This window comes from Acomys russatus, chromosome 30 (genome assembly GCF_903995435.1).
Source record: "Acomys russatus chromosome 30, mAcoRus1.1, whole genome shotgun sequence".
NCBI classification, from domain to species: domain Eukaryota; kingdom Metazoa; phylum Chordata; class Mammalia; order Rodentia; family Muridae; genus Acomys; species Acomys russatus.
The window spans coordinates 35,423,386-35,436,441 of NC_067166.1; the positions used below are offsets into that span (position 1 = coordinate 35,423,386).

Here is a 13,056-nt window from a genome sequence, read left to right on the forward strand (position 1 = left end):
TCCTCTGGCTTGGAGGCTAGAGAAGAATGTTGTGGATAGATTTTTAAGAGACAGCGTTCAGTTAGAATAGACACTGGAATAGATTAAAGAGTGGAAACAGGATGGGAGCCTTCCATAGACTATACCCAGCATGAAATTAAAGCACATGATGAGACTCACAGCCACACTTTGGGCAGAGCACAGGGAGTCTTATGGAAGAGTTGCAGGATAGAAGGACCTAGCGGGGATAGGAGCTCCACAAGGAGACCAACAGAGCCAACAAATCTGTGTCCAGAGGGGCATGCAGAGACCAAGGACCATAAATAGAGAGGACCCAGACCCTCTGCTCAGATGTAGTCAATAGGCAGCCCAGCCCCCATGTGAGTCCCATAAAAGGGGGAGTAGGGTTGACCTCTGATATGGATTCTGCTACCCACTCATTGATTACTCCTTCCTGGAAGGGCGGTCTTGCCAGGCCAAAGAAGGAGAGGATGCAGGCAGTCCAGATGAGACTTGACAACCTGGGGTCAGACTGCAGAGGAGGAGGGCTCTCCCTTTCTGAGGACTAGGGGAAGGGGGAGGGAGGAGGGGGAAGTGAGGGTGGGGGCAGGAGGAGATGAAGGAGGGGGCTACAATTGGGATATAAAGAAGAGAATCCATTAAGAATAAAGAAATAAATTAAACATGTAAAAATAAGAGACCATATTCATGTATTCAATTGTAATAAACAACAGAGATGATAAAAAGGTCTACAACTGATTTTGTGTCTTCACAAATCCTGAAGATTCATGGAACACTTTGTATTCTCCTTATATAACTTTGTAAATAAAAGTACTAGACATCCAGAGAAAGATGTTCCCAAGGAAGATGAGGAGAATTATGGAAACCCAAGTTCATTTCACTGACTTAGTCCTAAAGCATCAGTGGAACCTAGTTATGTCACTCAAGAACTCCAATGTTACTTGTAGGTTATTTTGTTATCTTGCACGTCATCAGATACAATCACAGCAAATACTAGTATCAAATAGTGTTTATTTGAAGAGTCTTTAAAATTATCATCCTGGGTAATAGCTGTTACTGTGGTTCCCCATATACTTGGTTTTTATTAGTCCTTTTCCCTATTCTTTCTTTCCTTTTTTTAAATCATTTTTTTATTTATTCATATTACATCCCAATTGTTTTTTAAATTTAATTTAATTTAATTTTATTAATTTATTCAGATTACAACTCAATTGTTATCCCATCACTTGTATCCTCCCTCCCTCCCTCTCTCCTGCTTTCACCATATTCCCCTCCCCTAGGTCTATGACTGAGGGGGACCTCTTCCTCCACTATATGGCCATAGGCTATCAAGTCTCATCTTGGTAGCCTGTTTATTCTTTCTTTGAGTGCCACCAGGCCTCCCCACTGTCCTGACTCTTTTCTGTCCTTATTGTCCTAGTTAATTGCCTCTTCCCTTTCTCCCTCCTAAAATAATTGTCCTTTAAAGCATCATTTCCTTTTCAACACACACACACACACACACACACACACACACACACACACACACACACACACACACTCACTCATTTAAATCCCCAAATTCATATTTGATAAAGAATACTGGTACTTGTCTTTCTGAGTCTGGTTTTTATAACTGAACACAATGATGTTTAGTTCTATCCACTTTCTAAAATACATCATGTTATATTTTTCTTTCTCTTTTTCTTCTTTGTATATTTTAAAAATATTTATTTATTTATATATTGATTCACTTTACCTCCCCAATTGTAGCCCCTCCCTCCTCTCCTACAGGTCCCACCCTCCCTTCCTCTTTCCCCTGTCCCCCTCTCCTACCCCTCAGATAAGGGGAACTTCATAATCCACCCCAGCTCATCCTGTTACATCAGGACTGAGAGCATTTTCTTCCCCCGTGACCTGGCAAGGGAGCCCCACCACGGGGAAGTGATCTAAAAGAAGGCAAGAGAATCCATGTCAAAGACAGTCCTCATTCTCCTTTGTAGGGGACTCGCATGAAGCCAAGCTGCCTATCAGCTATGCACACATAGAGAGGCTAGGTAAAGTCCATGCATAGTCCTTGGTTGGTACATCAGTCTCCGTACCCCGCCTTCCACCCGCAACCCATGCCCAGGGCCTGGGTTAGTTGCTTTAGCTGGTTTTCCAGTGGAGCTCTTGCACCCTCTGGGTCCTTCTTTTCTTCCTCCTTTTCTCCCAGAAGAATCCTTGCACACTGCCCAATGCTTGGCTGTGAGTCTCAGCATCTGTTTCAAACCATTGCTGGGAGTAGCCACTCATAGGACAGCTATGCTAGGCTCCCCTCTGGAAGCATAGCAAAGAATCATCAATAGTGTCAGGGCTTGGCTCTCTTCCATGGTGTGAGATGTAGGGGAGGTACCAGTTGACAAAAGCAAAAAGGGAGATGCATAAGAGCCACTTTTCCTCCAAATTTCATCTCGACTGTCCATGGTTAAAATCTCATTTCATTTATAAATGACTTAAGAAATATTTATTTAATATGATAGAGACTGGGATAAGCATTTTTTAAATCATGAGGCAGATTTTATAAAGAAAAGTCTTTTGACAGTTTGCACATGGTCTTCTGCAATGTAAATACACATATTTATCATCTATCTACCTATTATCCATTTATCTGTCTGTCTGTCTATCACTTATCTTTTTTCTACTTGCTTTAAATAAAACAAATTGAGTTTTAATGGTTTTATAGTTTGATTTAATTATCTCCTAAATACTCATGTTACAAAGGTGTCAGGCCCAGAAAAGTGCTATTGGAAGATAGTGGGGGAAACATTAAATTGCCTAGCTACCTAGTATTACTTAGATCAGTAGGGCATGTGCTCAGTTAGGGCTGTAGGAAATCAGTCTTTATTGCTCTTGAATCCTGACCATGATCCTCTATCATGACTGTGGGGGTTAACAATGGGAACAATGGATCATAACTGTGTCCTTTTCAACCATAAGCCAAAGTGATATTTTTCTTTGAATGCTAATTATGCTATGTGTTTTATTACAGTAACAGTGTTCTGATTGATTAACAAAACGTGTATGCTAAACTTTTCTTTTGCATGGAAACAGATAACTGGTCCTTTGATTAACAACAGACAGAGTCACAGATTCAGAGATTTTTTTTTTTTTAAATATCTACTGCCTTTGCTCTTTAAATTTTTCATCTATCAACTCAAGAATTTATACGCCATTTATACCATATATTTTTTGTCATGTTTTATTGTGTCAAAAATGTGAAAATTACTTTGAATGTGATGATTAACCATTATTGGACAACTAGAATCTGAGGCTCCGGCTCCAGTTCCGCGTGAGACCAGCCTGCGGCAGCCTGTCTGAACATCAGCAATGAGACCCAGGATTTGAAAACAATGGGTACCTCTGGTGCTTCCTATCCACTAAACAACCCCTGTTCCCTTTCTTGGTGGGATGATTATCTGGAGTTTAAAGGGAATCCATGATTTTTTAGAAATAACCTACCGTAAAGAAATTTGCACACCCGGAATAAAAATAGTCCAGCTTGGAGATGAATCTTTACTTGTTCAACTGACCCATTTTGCCCTTTACTTTTTTTCTCCTTCTGAGTGAATACTTCATTAACCTCGTCTGGTGGAATGTTTTCTATACTTTAGGGATCTTAGGAAACATGAATTGAATTAAGTACTAAATTATATGTTAATAAAGGATGTTTCTAGAGTTCAGTTGTCCCAGCGAACAACTTTTGACCAGGCTGTTTTTAAGAGTGAGTGTGCCTCTAAGGTATATTATACTAAAAACTGCCTAACCTAGGCAGCAACTCATTGAGACTGGTTCCAGACAGTATATTCAAGTTATTTGTGTATTAGAGTCTACCACTAGCCATATACTTCTTGGTCTTGACCCATTTTTTTTTTTCTATAAATTCTAGAATGTTTAAGACTCTGTCTCCAAAGTGCATAGGCTGCTGAAGCTGCCGAAGCACAAAAGACACCCCAAGTAGAGCATGATGTGTTTCTAAGGGTGGAATCTGTACATAAATATGGAGTGTTTGGAGCACTGGACTTCACAGAGCCTTTTTCTGTTAGATTTCTTGATCTCCAAAGGCAAGGGATTTTGTCACAAATACGTATAAATGAATTGTTACCGTGGGAAAGATTCTGCCACAAGAAATAGTCGTTGAGTCAGCAATGGGGTAAATAAATTCCTTTTACAGTTGGTACTGGAGTACAGAATTTCGGTTTAAGTCAAAGGGATGTATATTGTTTTATCAGTGGGAGGTCTTACAGCATTAAGCTATGAGTTTAAAGTTCTTAGTTGTAGTTTTTCTAAACTCTGGCAGTTTATCAGCAATTTACATGTGGTTGGGAAATAGGCTTGCTACATTTTTTTAATGAATAATGTTAGAAGGCTAAATTGTGGTGACAATACTAGCGGGCCTTTTAGCCAAGAGGCAGAACTTTCTATACAGGCCTACATATGATACAGGTGATGTGTGTGTGTGTGTACTCGCACATGTGCATACACACACACACACACACACACACACACACACACACACACACACATACACACACACACACAATGCCACAGGGGATCAAGTCAGTGATGAATCTACTTAAGGCTTTCTTTTCTATTTTTAAAAATGACAGGGCCTAATCTACTATTTTTAGTTCTCAACTTAATTTACAATAAAAATTTTTTTTTCAAAAATTCAGTAGTCTTTATGCACAAGAGTAAAGCTTAATATAAGGAGTGTCTAGCTACAGGAACTAGCCTGGTTATTTTCAATCCACTCATTTATGTTGAGTTCAGAGATCAGAATACCAATATGCATTCGGGGATAACGAGGACACTGTCCCACATGCTACATTAACATCGTCTCATGTTGCTGAAATGACCTTCCTGTTGTTAAAACTCCTAACAATAGTACCTTTGTTCTAGTTATTTTCCTGATGTGTTTTCTTTCTCCACCTAGCAATGGGATAGGCACACATTCGCATCTGTTCTTTGCGACTGATATGATCGCCCACCTTTTGGGCTCTTTCTGGTGAGATAGAACTAGCACTGGAAGTCTGAGAATACACACTGCTATAGTGTGACAATTCTGAAAATAGAGATGTTTTCCAGCTCATAAGATTCTTTGAAATCTTTGGGGACATTTCCTTTGCTATATTGATATAGCTTATGTACTTTGCCAAAACCAGCCTGGAATGTTTCCATTTCTCTTCTCTCTCTCTCTCTTTTTTTTTTTTTTTTTTTAGCGACCCCTGGGCTTGCTTTCCTCCCCAAACTATAAACACTGAACAAGGTGTCTGCATATGAGGCAGGACTGGCTTAACCACCAGGGACTCTAAACCTTCCCCACTCATTTTCAAAACAAGATCACAAAATCTGCTATTCCCACTTGTTCCATCCAAGGACAAGATTCCCAGTCCTCAAATGGTTTTATAGACCGTTTGCCTACATATTCACCTGTCAGCTATTGTTACTTTTTACACTCTAGAAGAATATGCTAATTATGCTGACACTTAACACAGTATGCTTAACAACATGCCACTCAAAAGTGTGGCTCTCTGGATAATTCTACCTTCAAGAAACTTTATCTGTAAGGAGCTATTGAGATAATGATAATTCTGTAATAACAGAGCAAAGGGGCTACATTATGATTTATAGCATACCACAACATATTAAGTATGATATTTTGTATGAAAACATAGTTTTATGTTGGACTTAAATAAGTAGGAAAAGGAAATATGAAGCTATTAAATAGCTTCTAATTACAGAAAGCTTCCTAAAAAGAGAGAGACAGTAGCTAATACATAGATTGAACAGAAATTTATTGTTTCATTCCACTGAATATTAAACTTTCTTTAAAAATCTCCAAATTTTACACATATTAAGTCAAAGAACTAAAAATGTCTTTTGTGGATATTTTTATAATAATATTTTCTGTTATAAAAAGGCATTGCCAGACACTACCATCTGTCGTGTAGACTGACAGTGTATGAATGTGATGTCTTCCTGTGACTGCCTATCTTATATAATTGGAGGTTTCAGCCCAGAATGATGCTACATTTCTACCTCAGGACAACTAAGTTTGCATTTGCCTGGAACATTTTAATCATTTCTCTGCTATGTGCTGATAAGACCAGCACTCTGTACCGTTAAAGGCTACAAATGTGTCTATTGAGAGTGTTAAAAATTCTTTCTGAGCCTCTGGCCATTGTCCAGAATTATTACCATAATACCTCCCAAAATGAGTCAGAAAATATAATGTGCTATAATTGATAAATGTTTCATTTGTATTTACTTTAGTTCTGAAATTTGAAATGCTTAGACTGTCTTGGCTGTACCAACATAGGAATGAATTTATTGTCTTTTTTTTTTTTTAATGAGAAAATCTTTGTGAATTGTTTGCTTGAATGTCAGAATATTTGTGTACTGTGTCTTAAAAACAGTCCAAGGACATTAAAAATACTTTATTAATTCAGGTTCAGGCTTGTGAATACATATAAATCATCCAATCTCAATCCATGGGACAATGCCGCTGAATAAGGTATATAGTTATTTATCTTAAAGCACCGCCTTCTTCACCAACACAGAAATAGTAAAGCACTTAATTGGAGATAATCTCTGTGTAACTGAGCATTGTCAAAGGGTAATGACCTCCTGCTGCTAAGCCCTGGGAATGTTGACAGAAAGCCAACACATTTGTTTTCAAAGCAGGAGACATAGATCTACTGACAAAAGTGTATTAAATGGCTTTATTTTTGGTATACTCTGTAATAGAAATCTCATCTGGGCCATGTTACCATTGGGCTTCCATTTTTTTTCCCTCCTAGTATCTTGTATGTCCCCGCCCTCCAGCCCAACCCTCTCTGTTCAATATGCTGATTAGCACCTCAGCTGCCACTGAGTGACTGCTGTCTGACTGAAAGAGTGAGCTCAGTTAACACTGGGGGTGCTGAAAAAATTGGAATGAGTTACTATTCATCAAGGTTTACTGCCTGGTACAATATAGTAATCAATGCTCTATAATTCTAGCTGAGGAAAAAACCTAGATAATTTATAAAGAAGCAGAGCAAACAGCTGTTCACCCCCTGCCTCCAGTTCTCACACACTTCATTTGACTAATGCTTGAACTTTCATTTGGCCTATGAATAAAATTTCACTTACAAAGAGGTCTTCTGGGAGCTGAGGACAGAGCTCAATCATCAACTGGTAAAGGGCCAGCCACGCATGCATGAGATCCCAAATTCTGATCCTGAGAAGGATCCATGCAAAAGCTGGGACCAACACTTAAGCTGGAAGGCAGAGACAAGAAATTCTTGGGTCTAGCCAGCTACCAAGTGTGGCTGAATCAATTAGCCTTGGGTTCAGTAAGAGACTCTGCCTCACAAATTGGGATTAGCAACAGAGGAAAATACGTGATGCCGACATTCTTCCTCCACACATATGTACACACATGTTTAGGTGCACCTGTAAGAGTGCGCACATGCACAGTGTTACCTTTGTGCATGAGGAAATAGAAGCTATGATAACATTAAAATACCTATTATATGAGACAGAAAGTTGTTTTAAACCCACTCTGCATGTTTTAATCTTCCCCCCTTTCGTGTGACTTCTACATCACTGTACATAGTGGACAGTTGTTTGATTATCTTGTCTGCTACAGGAAGAAACTTCCATAACATTTTGAAAACCTCTGTACTAATGGCCTGATCCCGTCTTCTGCAATTTTTATTGTTTTAGGGTAAAGCTGTGCTTTGAATATACAAACATAGTTTTAAGTTTAACAAAGTGATCCCCACATGTAGCTGCTATTTTCTGATTTGCTATTCTACATCTTGTAAGAGGTTTAGAGTCATATAGAAAAGTTCTCTCTGTATCACACAGTGGACTGTGTCTCTACACTGTTCCGACTGTGTTTCTGGGGAAGAGTTTGAGAATTTGCCTATATAGTAAGATGACAGGTAAAGGGTATAATGTTCAAAATGTACAGCAAACCATTGAAGTGAGGTCCCCTTAGTTATCTCTTTATTTCTACTTTTTTTTCAAAAGTAGGGAAATGGACCAGTACCAAGGATCAAAGAGCAGTTAAGTGAGGTTGGCTGCTCCCAAGTAATAATAGTTCTAATTGGAAGTTTTAAGGCAGTGTCTGATTTCTTCCAAGTCTTCCATCCTTTTGTCTTAGAGTTTTTATTCAACTTTGGTGCCCCATATTTGACCATGTCTCCTGGACGGGGAGGTCTGGTGTCACTCAGAGGAAGGATAGCAGGCTACCAAGAAGAGACTTGATACCCTATGAGCATATATAGGGGGAGCTGGTCCCCCTCAGTCACAGTCATAGGAGAGGGGAGTAAAGGGAAAATGGGAGGGAGGGAGGAATGGGAGGATACAAGGGATGGGATAACCATTGAGATGTAACAAGAATAAATTAATAAAATATTAAAAACATATATTCTTTCAAAAATAACTTCATAACTCATACTTGCTGAAAATTTACCAATCACCAGGAACCAAACAAAATGTTATATATGAATATTATGTTATTTAATTTTCATCATTAGATTTTACATTTTCATCTAGAGTCACTTTTTTAAGGCCCTAAATTGGCTCTAATATCAGAACCTGGAGCAATGTCTACATACTGCTTTCCTGTACCAAACAATCTATATCTTCTGCAGGGCAGATGAAGTAATGATTATTTTCAAATTATCAATGATGAAAAAACAATGGCAGCATAGTTATCATCTATCGCATTCATACTTTGGATATGTACTATGTTAGTCATGCTCTTCATATTTGTAAACACTGATGAAATAATTTAGTGTTTAAAAGCAGAAAGACTTAAATGGTATATACTCACTTATATCTGCATAGTAGCCCAAGGGGCATGCCCCAAGAAAGCCTTCACTTACCAGGAAACTGGGACAGAGGGGAAGACATCCTATTGGGACTCTAGAAGAGAGAAGCATGGGAGAATGGCAAAGTAGAAGGATTCAGAAGGTCCTAGAAACCTACAAGTAGAACATTACGATAGGCAGATTTGGGCCCAGGGGTCCCGCTCAAACTAAGGCACCAGCCAAGGACAATAAGGCAGTAAACTTTAAACCCCTACCTAGATCTATCCAATGGTCAGAACAGTCACCACAGTTGAGTGGAGAGTGGGATATGACTTTCTCACATACTCTGGTGCCTCACATTTGACCATGTCCCCTGGAGGGGGAGACCTGGTGGCACTCAGAGGAAGGACAGCAGGTTACCAAGAAGAGACTTGATACCCTATGAGCATATACAGGGGGAGGTAATCCCCCTCAGGAACAGTCATAGGGGAGGGGAATAAGGGGAAAATGGGAGGGAGGGAAGAATGGGAGGATACAAGAGATGGGATAACCATTGAAATGTAACAAGAATAAATTAATAAAAAAATTAAAAAAAAATTACCATCTACATTTATAATTTCTTGTGGTTTTCAGTTCCCTATTCAGGTTCCTGGTTCTGGCTCAAAATTCTGAAGGAATTTTGGTAAACCTCTCCACTTTTTGCCTAAGAATATTTGAGGAAGCTTTTGTTTTATTACAATGATTGAAACCCTTGGCTAAAATGGTTCTCATTCTGGTTCATTAGAACGAGCTGTCCGAAACTTGACATGAGGTCAAAAGACTTCATCTAGGATACCCAAGCAACAAAGAGGAGGCAGGACTGTTACCCAGGTCATCGACAATATGTAGGCTTCTTTTTCTCTGCTGTCATAATCTACTACTTATTTCTGGTTTTGTAACTTTTCTTATGTCATGTGCCAGAGGAGGTGTGAGGGGATCACAGCACAGGTATAAATCCTCAAGAATGCTTCCCACACAGCATTTCTGAGAAGCGGTCCAATTTGTTTTAGAAGCAGAAAACAAGAATTGCTGTTAGCGCATGCAGAGCCGTGCATAGCCCTCTAGGAACCACTGTCTGTGCCTTACAAGGCTGCTGTTAGTGATAAATGAGACAGAAGATGAAAAGTGCCTGGCACGTGGGACGGTTGGGGCTCAGGGAGGAGTAGCTGTTACTGACACTCCCTAGATGGCAGCTGGAGAAGGGAAAGGAAGTGGAGAGCACAGAATCTGTACTAATAACTCAGGTGGCTCTCAGGTTTCAAAGATACAATTTGAATTCCCAGAAACATTTTTTTTTTTTTTTTGGTATGTAAGGGAAAATGAACATTTGAGGTCCCAATATCAGTCGTTTTATGCTTGGTTGTTACGACATCTATCAAATCATATGAACAAGATCAATTTAATTCTACTTGCACATCCTGAGTCAGTATGAAGGCCCAGTGATGTGCAGGAGAGATATTTGCAGTAGCTGAGGGGCAGGAATCATTGTTATAAACACTAGGGGTGGGCTTTATCAAAACACTCAAACAAAGAAGAGATACATGTTTTTCTGTATATCTCTACCTGTTTTTTTTTTTCCCTCTCTTCTCCTACCCCAGGCTAAACTAACTTCCAGTTTTATGAAACACTATTTGCATTTGAAATTTTAATTTAATTCATTTTGGAAGCCTGATCTGGTTTATCACTCCTTGCAACACTATACTGTTTAACGACATGAACTTTTCTAAACTTCAAAAGTTAGAGTTCTGTTTTTCTAGGTCTGCGTTACCTCACTCTGTATAACATTTTTTAGTTTTATCTAGTTATCTGGAAATTTCCTTATAAATGAATAGACTACAGTTTAACTTGTGTTACCACACACATACACTACAGTTTAATTGGGTAAAGTTTCTCCCCCTGTACCATGGAGAATATAACAACAATCTCAGCACCAAGCAATAGATAAGTCTTTCAAGTTGTTTATTGGGAAGGTCAAGAGACCAACAAAAGGATACAGGCTATTTAAATTGACTGCCAGAACTCAGAGGAAGAACTCTGGTGCTGAAGCCATGACAACACACTTTGCTCTCAGGATTTGGAGAAATCTCTTTGAGGGCTAGCTCTCTTTGTGTGGGAAAGAGTTAGCAAGTTGCTGGGGGAGAAAAGCCATCAACAGTGCTCCTCAGCTGTGAGTCCTGTAAAACTACAATAAAAATTGGCTTGACAGTATATGCTTAATGATGTAGTACTGGTATTAATAGTTTTGGGGTAACAAATAGCCTGCTCGATGGTTGGGAACTCATGGCTGTTACTGTAAACACAGCTAAGAATCTTTGGCTGAGAGTAATAGCTCCTGGAAGAGAAAACACCATTTCTGTTTTGCTAAATTAATTCCCTACTCAACTGCCTTATAAATACTTATCCTTATATGCATGAGTGAGTGCAGCATTCATCCTTAATTAAATGAAACTTCTTTCCATAGCAGGTGGAGACTGTTACATACAACCACAACTGGTCAAAGTGACCAGGGAGCATCCTTCCCCAAATGCTCAGGGAATATGGTTGAAAATGCAAAGGATTGTATGAGACAGAGGCCAGGAGAATGGCTATGACGTAGTCTACTGGACACAGCAGGGATATTGTAAACACAGACTCACAGCAGCCGTGGTTGTCTGAGCAAGAGCACACTAGTGCAAGTGAGCATGCAACACTGTGGGGGTGGGGGATTCACAATGTCCTGGTCTTAGTTGAAGAGCAACAAAGTCAATGGTTGCTGAGGAAAGGAGAGTCAGTTTTTCAGGGATGAGACCTCTGATAAATTGCCTAAGTGTAGGGGAACGTTAATCCAGGAACATGCTGCTCAGATAAGAGATCACATCCAAAGACCTAGGTCTGTGTGATCTGGGTGGAATACAGACATGCCCTTAGTATACAATTTTAAGCCCTCTGGCTGGAATTTAATACACACTTTTTTTTTAATTTAATAAAGTTTTATTTTCCCAAATGCACAGGTGATTTAGCCTGCTTATGCATCTTCACCAGCAGCTGCGGCATCTCCACCCTTTGTGTTTCTTGTGTAAATTACTTGGGCTCGAAACTGGCTTGATAAGTCCTTTACTAAGTAGGTCCTGAAGGGCTGCCCTGGCCAAGGAATCTTCAGTCTCTCAGAGACCATAGCTGGAGTAATAAGCTTATAGTTGGGAACTTTCTTACAGAGTTTGTCGTATGTGGCTTTGTCAAACAGGACTAAATTGTTGAGCTTGTCCAGAACTTTGCCTTTGGACCACTCCTTGTTGGCCTTGCCACCAGACTTATTTACTGGGTCTTTGTCTTTTTTTTTTTTTTTTTTGGCCGACTTTCCAGAATCTTTCTTCTTCTTGTCATCCTTGGGTGGCATGGAGAAGCTAGGAGAGTGGCGACAACCACTGCAGCCTCACTAAGATGTTGGAAAAAAAGGAAGCCTGCCTGGCTAACAGTCCCAGAAACCTCCTTAGTACACATTTTTAATGCCAAACAATGACATCTAATTAAGGGGTAAAAAAAGTGACTGAGAGTGAGTCAGATATCGGGCATGCCTAACTCTCATGAGAAGAGACAAGAGAGGAAAGCCATTTAAGAAGAAGAGAGAGAGAGAGAGAGAGAGAGAGAGAGAGAGAGAGAGAGAGAGAGAGAGAGAGAGAGAGAGAGAGAGACAGGGAGTTCATGGAAGCTGCACAGTAGTGTCGTAGAATACAAGAATACAGTAGAGACCATGCAGTCAGAACAGTACATTTCAGTGCAGGCAGTTTGGCACAGCTCAGTTTGTGAAGTTCAGCGACAGTTTTTCTAAACCAGAAAACTGAGAAGTAGAGAGAAGCACGTTTGAATCAGTCAGCTTGGAGAGGAGTTTTGAGTCAGAATGGCTGAGTTGAACCAGCCGGCCAGAGTTCAGAAAGAACCAGAAAGGGAAAGTCTCAGAGCCTGAAACATTCTAGGTCTAGGTAGGTTAGCAGGTGGAGGCAGGAAGCTGAAGCCTTCAAGGTCTGGGCTTGCAGAATGTTAGATTGTTCAGAGACTAGAAGCTTCCAGGGCTAGTCCTAGGGATATATACAGAAATGTTCTAGGCTCAGCCCAAGCTGAGTATGTGCTAGTCTGTGTATGGTTCTCATCTCATCCCCCCATCTGAAGATATAAAAACTATATTTACACCTAAGCCTAAGTGATCAGGCCTAAA

At 39.8% G+C, this 13,056-nt stretch overlaps 1 pseudogene; it reads right to left on the reverse strand.

Annotated features, from left to right (window-relative positions):
* Positions 1-11,868: 11,868 nt before the first annotated feature.
* LOC127212308 (40S ribosomal protein S25-like) lies at positions 11,869-12,240 on the reverse strand (annotated as a pseudogene).
* Positions 12,241-13,056: the final 816 nt, after the last annotated feature.